Below are 15,196 nucleotides of genomic sequence, written 5' to 3'. Positions count from 1 at the left end.
TAAATAATTTTTTTTATATACTTTAAAGGTATGGTAAATACGTAAAAACCTCTTTTTATATTTAGTCCATAAATCTCTTTATCGTTAAAGAAGATTCAAAAAAGAGGTTTTATTTAGGTGAAGCCTATGGGCCAAATACTATTTTAATAGCATGGGCTAAATACCATATTTATATAAGAGGTATGGTAAATTAATAAAAATATAAATAAACTAGAGGTATGGTAAATAAATAAAATATTTTTTATATTTACTCCATAATTCACTTTATATTTACCAACACTCAAAAATGAGGTTTTAGGTGAAGCCTATTTGCCAAATACCATGGGCCAAATTATTATTAATATCATGGAAAAAACATTATTAACCCTAATATTATTATTAATAAAAATAAACATGGCACATAGTATTGAACGTATGGTATTGAGAACCAATGGTATTGACCCATGGTATTCACATTGAATGTAGCCTATTTAAAGGGAGAATTAAACTAGCATAAATCTATCTTTAATGTGGATCTATTAAGCGGAAATATCCTAATATTCAAACTAACATAAAGTAAAAAAAGATTTGATCCCATTTAACAAAATAATAACAAATCTATAATCATTGGAAAATTATCTTTTATTAATAACAAATTTAAAAAATATTCCAAAATCAAAAGGTCCCAAGTCTGGGAAAGTGGCCAATAGTTTGAACCATCTTAAACAGAAAAAAGAAAAAAAGACTGATGGGAAAACAGGAAAAGCAAAATAATCTATTAAAAACAAATCCCAAAATCTAAAGTCACCCATGTCACCAAAAAGGCCATTGTTATTGTTAGAAATTTGTCTCAGACTTCAATTTTGGTAGACAAAAATCCCATAATCCCACATTTATGCCGTAAGGCGTTTCCTTTTGAAATCAACTTTCCTCTTGGGTTACATGTACATTTCTGAGCCTTTGATTTAAGTGTTAGATGATGAAAATAATCTTACCCATCCAATTGATTAGACCGGTATACGATGCGACCCAGCAGATCGGCGCTTGCCCTCGCTCGACGCTACAGAATGGTTGCTCGGCATCAGGTATGTATTTCCATTTTAGTTTGTCTGCAGAACGGTCCCAGTGGGGAGGAGATTTGCCAAATGGGCCGTGCTTGCAAATGTTTGGTTCACAATCCTTTGGATCATAGTGTTCCTGCACTGATCCCCATTGATTATTTCATCTGAATCCCTGGTTTTCTTATGAAATTCATAGCCATTGCTTTCAGGGATAATTTCTGAACCCCATCCTTCTTCTTTAACAATTAGAGATTCTGTGATTTCACCTGTGCTTCCCATGTCTTCACCTCTGATTCTGCAATAATCGATAGTGGGGTTTCAAGATATTTGAATCTATCGGCCATTGCCTGTGTTTATATCATATAAGCGTAATATTTTTTTTGTTGTTTTGTGTGGAGTGTAAGTTAAATAATTGGGTTTTTTTGTTGCATGGTTGCGCACCTTGCACACTGCTCTTCTAAGATCAGAAGCCGAGATTTAATGACACGGAATACATTGCTTCACGTTCTGGTTATGTAAAAGTTCATGGATTTAGATGTCAGCTCAACATCAATGAACTGAAGTGAAGCTGGTGCAAGCTAACCCATAGCCTCAGAGTTAGCCAACATGTGATATACTTTCGTTGATGATATATTCTAACCCTCAGAACATACCCAGTCTGCTACACGACCCATGAGATGATTCCAAGATGTCTCGGTCAACCTTAAAAGGGCTTGGATTATCACCACTAGATGCCTTGGACTATCACAGGTCCACTTCTGGACTTCGGTCTGCCGCGGGATGGCTACAGGAATTGCGATCTGTTACAGAATGGTTGCTCGGCATCAGGGTATGTATTTCCATTTTAGTTTGTCCGCATATATATTGGGTGCCAGTGGTTATACTATATTGTATAAGGCAGTTCTGGAAGATGGGCTGACTTTTGCAGTAAGGAACCTTGGCGACGGTGGTTTGGAAAGGTACACGGATTTTGAAGCAGAAGCTAAAGCAATCGGTAGGGTTAAACATCCCAACATTGTTCGCCTCCGAGCTTTCTATTGGGGTATAGAGGAAAAACTGTTGGTTTATGACTACATTCCACATGGAAGCTTGGCAAATGCCTATTATGGTGGGTTCTCTTGTTCTCTTTTTTCCATTTCATGTATATCTGCAGGAAATCTCATTCAATTCGTTTCTGCATGGTTGTTTTTTATTTTTTTTACAAAGATAGCCCTTCAATCACTTGCATATTATGAGTTTCTTATGGATTCCACAATCTCCCCTGTTTAGCTACTGTACCTTCAGCTAATACATAGTCATTTGAAAAAGATGTACCTTCAGCTCCCGTATCTATTTTTTCACCATCTTTATGACTGCAATCAGATTAGATAAACATTGAATAGCTCTAATTTTCAATTTTAGTCACCCTGTCTTGGGCCAAACTTTTGAACATTATGGCACCTCTTTCATTACAAGCATCAGGGGAATTGACATTATTACAAAGATTTTGGTTGATGTTGTATGTATCAGGTTCCGTCCCCGTATATTGGTTGATGTAACAAAGGTGGATCTGAGTACCACTGTGTTGGGATTCAAGATATCAATGCCTATTATGATTGCTCCAACTTCCATGCAAAATATGGCTCATCCCGAAGGTATGCATTAGATTATTGTATTACAATTAACATCCTATTTTGATGCATATATTTTCTAAAAGTGAATCCATCATCTTTTACGGGAGAGTATGCTACTGCAAGAGCTGCTGGAACTATAATGGTTTGGGCATCGGTTTTCTCTTTGTGGGATCGATCTTCTGAATGTTTTAATTTCCTTCTAGCTATTAAGGATTTAAGAAATTATAATGATTTTGGATTTTGAAATAGTTTGTTGTGTTGATAAAAATTGAGGCTTGGACATATTTGTTGTAGACATTTTCTTCCTGGGCTACATCAAGTGTTGAAGAGGTTGCTTCAACTGGACAAGGCATTCGCTTTTTTCAACTTTATGTAAGTTTATCATTTCCACCCATATGATTGTCTTCCCATGTTTTCTGAGATGTAATTGAGTTCATATCCATCCAATTGTATTATAGCCTCCTAAACCAATGGTAAGATCAATTATATTGCGTTGGGTTTACTAAATGTGGATGTATGAGTGGTGTTAAAATTTAGATGTCATTGCTGGCAGGTTTACAAGAATAGGAATGTTGTTGCACAACTTGTTAGAAGAGCGGAGAGGGCTGGTTTTAAGGCAATTGCACTAACTGTGGACACACCTCAACTTGGGCGGAGGGAGTCTAACATTAGAAATAGGTAGTGAAAATTAATTCTATTTTAGATTTGCTGACAAACTCAAAGAATCCCAAATAATTTGACACCTCACAGAAAGTTGATTCCTATTCCTAAACTTCTCATTTTCACTTTCAAAGTTATATTTCTTGAAGTTGGAACCAAACTCTATATTCTAGCTCTCCTTGCTTATGTAGATATGGGGATCTTGTATAATCGCTCTTTAGTTCTTTGATGTAACAACCTTCGTTCACATCTATGATGCTTCTGCCAAAAAAAACCTGCAACTTTCAATTTCCTTCATTTTCTTATTCCTGGTGTTTGTATCCTTCAGAAAATATAGAAAATACTTTCAAGGTCTACAGTTTCATACACTGTCATTCTAAAAGGCCTAGAGAAATCAGCCTCACTGGTGATGGCTTCAATTTCAGGGACTTGAGCAATTACCAAGCTAGTGGGATACTTCTGAATAAGCCTGCAGACTATTTGGAATAATAGCAAATGAAAAATCACTATAATATGAAATGCCACCAAGGTTAGTTGATAACAATCTAGCTCTCAATAAAAATCAGAACATTGTAGAATTGTTTTAGGATCAGAAGCGACGCTAGGGTTAGAAAAATCATTTAGCACCTATAATGTATCAAACTTAAAATAAGTCAGAAGTCTGACCAACTATTCTTTATCCCATGAGGTAAGAAAATCAATAGTTCAGAAGCTCATTGAATAATGGGATTGTTTGACAGGCTGGTGGATTGCAATTGACTGGTTTTGTTCAAGATATCATGTGGTATGACCCTACTTGCATTAACAACATAGTTGTTCATGTCAAGATAGAAATAGCCATGTACAGTGAAACTAGTTCTATTATTAGTTTGTAAAGCTTAAGTGTGACCATGGCAACATTGGCCATCTTAGTTTTCTTGAAGTATCCATGACTTGGTAAAAACTTGAATTATACCAGGTTCGTGGCAACAGGTTGAGGGATTCATCAGATGTTGCAACCTTGAAGCCCTGTGCCCTTACTATTGTAGAAGGTAACCAATAACTCTGCTCCCCCATCTGAACAAGTCAGGGGAGATAGCTAGAAATTTTGTCTTGCCTTTCTTTAAAATATAAATGTTTTTATCTTGAAAAGGGGTTAGAAATAATGTTAAATCATAATATTAGAAAATTGTTCTCTTGTTTCTTGAAGTGATCTAAACTGAATTTCTACTTGCATACGTGCTTCAAATATATATGCAAAGAAGAATATGCATTGCTTATACTAAAAGTTTTCATAATACTCTATATATGATTTTCATTTATTTTTCCTTTGCAGAGGACTACACTGAAGAGCATGCAGTTGCACACATTAGAAGATTACTAGACATTGTTGCCTCTACAACATGCTTTACAAATTTTTACTAAAATTGGATAATTGTGTTGCAAATTTGAATTGTCGCTATGCATGGGTAATGCCTGCTTATATTTTGGCATTTTTGAATTTTCAATTTTCAATCTAGTTTTTTTTTTAAATAATCTTTTTCCTATTAACAAATTTAGTTTATACACGGTTTAGCCTTAGTAAAAGCATTAATCTATTTCTTATGTGTTTTTTTGGTTCTAGGCATTTAATATAGAATGGTGTTTCCTTCCTTTTAGGATTTGGTATATTATTTATACTGAGGTAAGAGAAGTCCAAAGGAGGCCTTTTTCTGTTATGGCCTTGTATATCTTTGTCTCAGCTATGAAGGATTAAATCCTTGCTTTTCCATGTGATGTACTGAAATAAAAACTAGTTGTAGAGAATATTGTAGAATGCATCTTGTTGCAAGTCTGTCATGCTAATAATTGAGTATTTGACATTGCCAGAGTCTTCTTAAAAATTTCAATATTTGTACAGTTTAGGATTGTAGCAAAGCTCAGGGATCAAACTTAACTCCATGCTTGAATCGCCTGGAGGGTTGGTTGCTCTTTTAACTGCTGATCACAGGCTTGAGGCCAATCTTGAAGAGTAAGATTCTTGCCATGATGCAGAACAAACCATGACCCTTTGTGCTATACGAGTGTCTGTATTCCTTTGGTCAGTTGATTGTGGAAACCAATCTTTGTTTAGCCAGTTTATTGTTTCAAGCTCTTGATTTGTATTGATATATGATACTGTAGGAGAGAGCACATAATGGTCAGTGGTGGTGAGATTGGTAGATTGAATACTGTTGGTGGAGCCGAGGTAGGAATCTACACAATCTTTTGTGGGTTATATAGACATAAAGAAGTAAATTTACATACTACAATAAAGGCTTGTAAAACTTGACCGTGCTTCTTTTGTGCAAATTTATGATTGCTGGTCACAATCAGATGTTTTTATCTTCGCTAAAGTGCGTCATATGTGTTCGTTTTAGCTTTGATGAGTTTATAAGCATCAAATTTATTTACATATGGTGTACCATTCTGCTACAAATGGCCTATCACTAGACTTACACTTGCAGTTTCTTCTGTAAAAGTACTAATAATTTAAAATTTACTGTGCTTAAATTTTATCTACAAGGCCTCCATTAGGCTTGACATAAAATATCTTATATTTTATCTATCTTATGTTTAATGGCCATGCTTGCTCTCAAAGCCATTTTCTAAACTGAATTGTTCTCTTACCATAATTATCAACAAATTTTTCAATGGCTGTAATTTGGAACATTTTCTTTGTACTTGTAGATTGGACCATTGAGATGCTGGCCGGGAGGTCTCTATCTATCTAGGTCTATTGGGGATATGGATGTGGGCGAGTTCATTGTGCATTTTTTACTTTTCAATTTTCAATCTGTTTTTTTTTTAAATAATCTTTTTCCTGTTAACAGATTTAGTTTATACTCGGTTCAGCCTTAGTAAAATCTTTAATCTATTTCTTATGTGTTTTTTGGGTTCTAGGCATTTAATATAGAATGGTGTTTCCTTCCTTCTAGGATTTGGTATATTATTTATACTGAGGTAAGAGAAGTCCAAAGGAGGCCTTTTTCTGTTACGGCCTTGTATATCTTTGTCTCAGTTACGAAGGATTAAATCCTTGCTTTTCCATGTGATGTACTGAAATAAAGACTAGCTGTAGAGAATATTGTAGAATGCATCTTGTTGCAAGTCTGTCATGCTCATAATTGAGTATTTGAAATTGCCAGAGTCTTCTTAAAAATTTCAATATTTCTACAGTTGAGGATTGTAGAAAAGCTCAGGGATCAAACTTAACTCCATGCTTGAATCACCTGGAGGGTTGGTTACTCTTTTAACTGTTGATCACAAACTTGAGGCCAATCTTGAAGAGTAAGATATGTAGAACAAACCATGACCCTTTGTGCTATACAGGTGTCTGTATTCCTTTGGTCGGTTGATTGTGGAAACCAGTCTTTGTTCAGCCAGTGTATTGTTTCAAGTTCTTGATTTGTACCGATTTTATCCATTTACTGGAGGAAAAAAATACCTGGTCACAATGTGTTTGTTTGATTTAGACTCATAATTTTTTGTTTCAATAGCTATCGAATGCTTGAGGAAGGCAACTGATGGTGTTTGGGATGCATAGAGCTCTTAGAAGGCTGCAAATTGCTGCCGAGGCTTGCCAGCAGAACTTGCTGCAAAACAAATTGTTAAGGTACAAATACTGTTGCCAAGGATAAGCGATCAATGTCACCATCTTTAAGTTTATTTTCTATCCTAGCCTAACCAATTTAGCAGTAGGAGGCTTTGAGGATAAGAGGAATTAGGGACAACACTACATGCATTGTAGTGGATTTGATCCCACCTGAGAAATCTGCACCACCAGCTCCAGTTAAGAAGGAAGGCAAATTTAAGAATTTTTTCAGAATGAAATCCACTGATTCATCGTCTAAGTCAGTTGAAAAGCAGCAAAATATAGACATTGTCCAAGAAATCTTTCAGGAGGGGTCAACAATGCTCGTTGAAAGGTAGATAGGCATTTCTAGCTTAGAATCCTTGCAGTAGGTTATGTTTTGTAAACACAGACTTATCATTGGATTTAGAACAAAGCATGATAAACTGTATCTGAGTTGCTGCTCCTTGAATGTGGAAAATCTATGTTTACAAATTTTTATTAAAATTGGATAATTGTGTTGCAAATTTGAATTGTGGCTATGCATGGGTAATGCCTGCTTATATTTTGGCATTTTTTAATTTTCAATTTTTCAATCTGGTTTTTTTTTAAATAATCTTTTTCCTGTTAACATATTTAGTTTATACTCGGTTCAGCCTTAGTAAAAGCATTAATCTATTTCTTATGTGTTTTTTGGGTTCTAGGCATTTAATATAGAATGGTGTTTCCTTCCTTTTAGGATTTGGTATGTTATTTATACTGAGGTAAGAGAAGTCCAAAGGAGGCCTTTTTATGTTATGGCCTTGTATATCTTTGTCTCAGCTACGAAGGATTAAATCCTTGCTTTTCCATGTGATGTACTGAAAGAAAAACTAGCTGTAGAGAATATTGTAGAATGCATCTTGTTGCCAGTCTGTCATGCCAATAATTGAGTATTTGACATTACCAGAGTCTTCTTAAAACATAAATGATTCCAAGTTTTAATATTTTAAAATATGCTAAAAGCCTGTTTATGATTAACTGCATCTTCGTAGTAGTTCACAATGTTAACAAATCTCACACGTGAAAAGTTCAATCTAAAATCTTGAAAATTGTGACTGATTCAAAGCGCTTTGGAAACTAGATAAATCAATTGATTATGCCTTTTATTATAACTATTCGAGCAAATGTTGCATAGAAGTGCAAGGTTAATAGTTGCCCAAATTGAAACTGAATAGTGCTTAAGGTTTAGTGATTCTTCGTCAGTAGGTTGCCTGAACATTCAATAACTTTGTGATCTCTGAAATCGAAAATCAATACTTGCATGCAAGGATACTTGAAGAGCCTAAAGCGATCTATGAAGTAGAGTATGAGCTTCCTCAAGAGAATATCGTTGCTGATGCCGCTTGAGAAAGGTTGATGGAGGAAGATGATAGCGTTAAGGGAGTGCGGAATGAAGGGGAGGAGGATTCATCCACTACTGTTGAAACAAATTTTGATGATATGGCAGAAACTGCAAATTTGGATTTGAGCTGGAAAAATGAAGGTGATATGGTGATGCAGGGATTCGCATCTAGTGTTGGAACTCGATGGTTCAGAGCTCCGGAGTTGCTCTACGGAGCAATGATCTATGGAAAAGAAATTGATTTGTGGTCGTTAGGTTTCATTCTGGGGGAGCTCTTGATTTTAGAACCTCTCCTTTCTGGGACTTCAGACATTGATCAACTTAGCAGGCTGGTTAAAGTTCTTGGGAGTCCAACAAAAGAAAATTGGCCTGGATGCTCCAATCTTCCTGATTATAGGAAACTTTGTACCAGGAAGCTCCGTTGGTCTGAAGAACCATGTCCCCAATTGCTTAGACAACGTGTTTGCTATTTTGGAAAGACTTGTTTGCTATGACCCTGCAGCTAGGCTAAATGCTAAAGAGGTACTTGAGAATAAGTACTTTGTTGAGGATCCTTATCCTGTCCTTACCCATGAATTGAGAGTTCCCTCACCTCTGAGGGAAGAAAACATTTTTTTAGAGGATTGGGCGAAATGGAAGGAGAAGCAGATTCTGACTTGGAAAACATTGATGAGTTCAATGTTGTTCACTCAAGTGATGGTTTCTGTATTAAGTTTTGATAAACTCTAAAAAAATCTCATTTAAAGACATTGGCTCTACCTATCTGTTATGTAGAGTGTGAATTTAATAGCGACCTTGGCCCTCATTTCTAAAAATATTCTTGTTTCTTTGATTGAGAAAATTGTATGTCACAATTGGCAGAATTCAGCTGCAGTAAGTTGTTTGTTACTGAATCCTTTTATGCTATCAAAATCTACAAATACAATTACAGCCAAATTAGTTGTTTATTTTCATGATCTTGCAGAAATCAGGATGCAGTATACAGGACTTTTGTTTTCCGGGTATATGATCTTTTAAATATGGAAATTTTTGGTATGTTTTCCAACTAATGCTCGTAACTATGGCTATCTCATAAGCAAAGTTATGCATATTCAACCTTGTTGCCCTGATAAATCCTTTTGCTTCCCTATATTGGTAGAACATAATATCTAAATCTCCTCGAAACATAGTGTGGTATATATAGGACTGCTAAACAAACATAATATCTAAATCTCCTTGAAACATAGTGTGGTATATATAGGACTGCTAAACAAATGTTTCTTTCTGCTTTCCAGATGGGGCATCATCTCATGGAATTATTATCCACTTTTTGTATTATCTATATCAGAAAATAATAGAAATATACAGTTTTTTTTTCATGCTGAAAAAGTATATGTTTATTGTTGAATCCAACTATACCATCACAATATACAGTTTTAATCAAATTGTTTGTGTGTTCCATGAAATTGTATATGAAACCCACAGTGCATAATCAGGGTGAAGTAGATATTTGTTACTGAGTCCATCAGTGCCAATCAGGCTCTACAATTACAATCCATTTAATCATAAATTTCAACAAAAATTGGTCCACCATGTATGTGGATTGTTGAGTCTTGAAAATGTCATTCATTTGCATTATACTTTCACTATTATGTCCATTATATCACCTCCATTTCACCTCCATTTCACTACTATGTCACCACATTCATCCCACTTTCATTATTATTGGGCCACCTTTATGTTTTTCCAATATTTATTATTTCTAAGCCTTTTAAGTGAATTTGTGGTTAAACATTAGAAAATAATGTGCATATGCTTATACCTAACAAATGGGTTGAGATTGTTGACATGTGTAGGTTGAAAGGAGGCTTCTAGAAGACCCTCATGTGGCACTCTAAGGCCAAATTCGAATTTGGTTGGAAAGAATCATGGGATCATGAGGATATGTGTCACATCTCCTAATTGTATTGTAACTCTAAAAAGACATGTGTCTTATCAGTTCCTATTTTGATTAGGACTCTAGAGGTAGAGGGAGAGATTCATGGACTATCATTAATGAGATGGCTCTCATCTTTTTGTATAAATAGGAGATCTCTCTCCTTCATTTGCTAGTCTTTCCTTTAGTCTTTTCTTAGTCCTTTTAGTTTGTTAGTCCCATGGCTTTTGAAAGCTTTGGAGAGCTTTGTTGTACTTTGCACTTTTGAAGAAATTGAATAAAGCTTTGATGTTCTCAACATGGAAGGGGATGTGAAGTAGATGTCATGGAGCATATTAGGATGTAAGTAGATTAGATTTCATTTTGTAAATATTGCTTTGTAGAATGTAAGGTAGATTAGATTTTCATTCATGCAATTTTAATTTATGCAAGTTATTTTCTCCCGGGATTGTGTGTCTTTGTTGTATTTGCTTTATCTCTAATGGTATTTTCAGTTGTCATATTCATAAGTTGCTGCCTTTATTTTATTTTTCTAGCTTGATTTCTAGTTTAGTTTCTCAAGTTGTATGCTAACATATTGATGGTCTCTTTATCATAAGTTGTTCATCTTTAAGATATCAGAATATTAATAAATTATAGCTTGCTTTGAGTACTTTTTAGACTAATCTCTAACTACTTCTTAATCGTGTTTCACATAATCCCATATGTTGGAAGCAGAGAGTTAGGAAGAGTTGAACATTATAACTGGTCTTTAAAGTGGATTTTTCTTATTTTGATTACTTTCTAGACTTATTTCTAACTACTTCTTAATCGTGTTTCGCATAGTACTATATGTTGGAAGCAGAGAGTTAGGAAGAGATGATCATTATAATTGGTCTTTAAAGTGGTTTTTCTTACTTTTTCTTGCAGCAGCATGAGTAGTGACTAGTGCCATTAGAAAGTGGTTTTTATGTTTTGCTTTCAGTTTCATTTCAAGTTATTTCTTTCAAGTTCTTTCTTTGCAAGTTTAATGTACAGTTTGAATTACTGCATGCTTTCAAGTTGATTGTAGATTAGTGATGCACATAGCCTTCTAATGAACTAATGACGTGATAGAATCATCTTGTCCTTTTGCTGCAGCAAGGATACTTGGTCTCATAGTCATTTTCTCATTATTTGATTATTGCATGTTAGAACAAAAATCCCAAAAACAACATAAACTATAAAACAACGAAGTAAGAGAAAGGTTAACTAAGCACATATAGTGCACCACACTTCATCAGCTTACGATACCCGGATTGATAATTTATGTAGAGCAATTTAAGACGTTAAATTGACTAGACATTTTGGCGCCGTTGCCGGGGAAGTGTAATTAGGAGACCTTATTTCTTACATCTGAAAAAAATTAATAATCCTTGAGTATGCTCTCCTCTTGCACTTTGTGTGATCTGGAGGATCAGAAAAAAGGATTGTTAAGTAAAAAAAGACAAAATAATAATTCTTGAGTATGCTCTCCTCCTGCACTCTGTGTGATCTGGAGGATCAGAAAAAGAATTGTTAAAAGAAAAAATAGGAGACAAAATAAACTTCAAACATTTCAATTGATTCAATAAAAAAAAAAAATGATAAAAAAATGAAAAAATGAAACTCAACTGCTTTGATAGGTTCAAATTGTCCAAAACTGTCTGGTTATGCTTTGTAGTGGTCTTCAAAACACTGTATCTTGTTCAAATAAGGTTTTGCAACTTAGCTGTGGAAACTGCCCTGATTCTGCAGCTAGCTGACAATTCCGCAGTTGTTTCAAGGTTTAGCAGGTTACAGGCATCTAATGAAAAAACCGACCACATGGACATCTCCAGAATTGTCCCGACATGGATCCTATCCTAGTCACCCATCTCAGATCGGTGAAAAATCAGCCTAGGACCTCAGTCAAAGTCTTGTTTTTAGCATGTTTTTCTTGAAGTATTTGCTGCCTGAAATTGAAAATCATTAATCTTTTTTTATAAAATTTTACAATTTCAGAGAAGAAAAAAAAAGAGAGAAAAACAATCTATGGCTATCTCCATTCTTAGTTTTCACTGTGGCTTCAATAAAAAAATATATATATATATGCCTCCCTGTTCAAGCTTTGACCTGTTGATTCCTGTAGGAGGCATCCATCATTTAGTGGCAGATTTTTGAGTTAATTTCACCTTTGGATAGCTACATTATCGATTAGAAACAGAGGGTCGAATTCTTGAAGGTAGCCTCTGGTGATCCATTAAATTATTAAGGGCAGAGTAGTCATTTTTCTCCAAGGGCGAGAGCATGTAATCTGATTACATTTGCTGGCAAAAGAACAAATTTGTTAGCTGAATTTTATGTTATTTCAGGGGTCAAATCCTCTTACTATTGGAGCCAATTTCCTCTGCCATTATATCCATCAAATTACAGGTCTACTTCATGGGATGAGTTCAACATTCACCATAATTATTTGGAAATTGATCTGAGTTAGAATGAATCAATAAGATCAATTGCTGCCACTTAGATTTCTGCCACCTACAAAACCTGTGATATAAACAACCTGAGTGCAAGTTCAACACAATTCTTAAGTTGATTAAAAAGAATCACTACAGCAATTGTTTGGAAACATTTCAGATAACCTGTGACCATCAGTTGCCCCAATTCTTCAACTCTGTCCCTCTGTCTAAAGATCACAAGCCTAACAGGGTTAATGAACGGGAGCGTATTGAGCAAGCCGGGGGCAATGTTATGTGGGCGATTCTTGTAATTGTTGAACCTGTCTAACACCTGCAAAACAATAAATCAAGCCAAAAATCCGAATGCAACAAATTCATAAAGTGCAGAACAGAAAAAATTGATAACTCAGAAAACGTAAACAGCAGAAAAACGTCAAACTTTACATGCTCTATTTGACCAAATGGTAGTGAATTACAAAAAACTAAAACATGGGTTTTTTTGCCAGGTGGGTTAGTTAGATAACCCAGAAACCGTTTGAGAAAATTCGTGGTGGTCTGGGAGAAAGCTTCGGTTCTTTGGAGCCTCTTTTTTGTTTCCGCGTGAAGAAATTGAGTTAATTAACTGGTTGTTTGAATGCTGGTTTAATTCCATGTGCCTGAAGAAGAGAACTCTAATTAGGAATAAATTATGTGCTGGACTCTTTGCCACCACGTCCTCTGTCCATATGCCACCCGTTGCAATTCATTAACTTCGGCGTGAACCAAGTGACCAGTTCCATTACGGCTCTTCTCCACCGCATAAGCCATTACTTCCTCACTCCACTGTTTTTATTCTTGTTTCCATACACCACTCTGTTTTGTTTTCCTCGACTCTCCGTTCAAAGCCCCGATCACAAGTTCTGCACCTTACAGTTCATTGCATCACGGCTACTCTGTCCTCTGTTTTCACGGAAAGATGAGGGTGATAAGGTAATTGTGTTTGAGAGGGCAAACCTGTTCTTCGTTTTCAACTTCCACTGGCATAAAAGTTTTACACATTACAGAGCTGGCTGTCTGAAGCCTGGAAAGTACAAGGTGGTACTGGATTCTGATGAAAGAAAATTTGGCGGTTTTGCCAGAATAGATCACAATGCAAGGTTTCACACTACTGAGGGATGGTATGATGACCGACCCCACTCCTTTCTTGTGTATGCACCTTGCAGAACTTCAGTTGTCTATAGTCTTACAGATGATTAAATGAGAATAAAAATAAGATGTTTTCCTTGTATCCAAATTTTACCGGAAGGGAATACATGATTGCAACATGTTTGTATGACTGAAGAAAGCAGTATTTCTAAAACAGATATCGGAGGACATGGCTTCTCCCATTATCTTGTTTTTCCATATAGATATCACTTGGGCATACCATCTTTAGTTCTGTAGTCTCCAGCAATACATAATTGTATAAATTCCCATCATTTGCAATTGTGTTCTTGCTTTTACTGCAATGAGTTTTGAAGCAGAAGAAACATTACATTTTACAATCTTCACGTGTATGGACTTTGAGTCAAGCATAACATCCTTCAAGTTCACCACTTCTGCAATCAAAAAGGGTGGTTCCTTTGCTATTTCCATGGAAAAGGCTATATGGAAGATCAGTTTGTTTACACCTTAACTTTCTTTTGGCAGAGTTCCTACTTGCAGACAATGAAATTTTTTTCAAAATTGATGATAAACTGTTTTAGCCACTTTCCGCAGCCAATACAGCGTTTCCGCAGCTAGCTGACAATTCCGCAGCTGTTTTGTTAAACTCTAGGTTGTAGGTGTCATCAGGCAAAACAGGTCACATGGGTAGCTAGGGAAATGTCAGTACATGGATGGTGTCCTATTCATTCGGTCAAATTTGATGAAAAAGACCCCGGTCAAAGGGAAGTCAAATTGTGTGTTATCACAAAGTCGCCACATTGAGTCGCCACACTGAGTCGCTGCATGTCAAGAAAAAATAATAATTTTGAATCAATGAAATGAACAAGTTATTTTCTCACTCTTCTGAAGGTATTGATTAATTTTGGACTGATAATGAAAGATGAATGGCTAACTTTGTATCCAAGATTTTTAGCTACAGAACTGTGCACATTCCGCAGCTAAAGTCCAATTCCGCAGCTATTCTCTGATTCTGCAGCCAGAAAAACCTCATTGTTCAAATCAGCTTATCTTTTTCATACAAAATCAGATTTTGATGATTTAAGTACCATTGGAAAGATCTCAACAAGATCTATACAATGAGAAATATATCATTAGAGTTTGAAATGGCAAATAATGAAATAAATTGCTGAAAAGAAGCAACATCAACTTGAGACACTAATTCCAAAGCAGGTATAAATTCTTTTGATTTTTCCTTTGAGAACTTGTTTCATTAATACAAATTCTTAGTTTTGTGTGTAAATATCATAATTAGAGAGATTGATCACCTCTCTCCTTTGATAATCTTACATTCCATTGCAGAAGAAGTATTAGTTTTTTTGCAGGTTCCAAGAGGAAGGACAAATGACTACAAGAGAATGGTGTCTCTCTAAGAGACCAATTTGTTTCATGA

General features: G+C 35.4%; 1 pseudogene; it reads left to right on the top strand.

Annotated features, from left to right (window-relative positions):
* The first annotated feature begins 1,820 nt into the window (after positions 1-1,820).
* On the top strand, positions 1,821-8,987 carry LOC149178944 (uncharacterized; annotated as a pseudogene).
* The last annotated feature ends 6,209 nt before the right edge of the window (positions 8,988-15,196 follow it).

This window comes from Pinus tabuliformis, chromosome 4_1, assembly GCF_031772625.1.
Source record: "Pinus tabuliformis cultivar Carrire ecotype Pingquan chromosome 4_1, CPIR1, whole genome shotgun sequence".
NCBI classification, from domain to species: Eukaryota; Viridiplantae; Streptophyta; class Pinopsida; order Pinales; family Pinaceae; genus Pinus; species Pinus tabuliformis.
The sequence above is the reverse complement of the archived record's forward strand: the minus strand, read 5'-3'. Positions and strand labels throughout refer to the sequence as shown.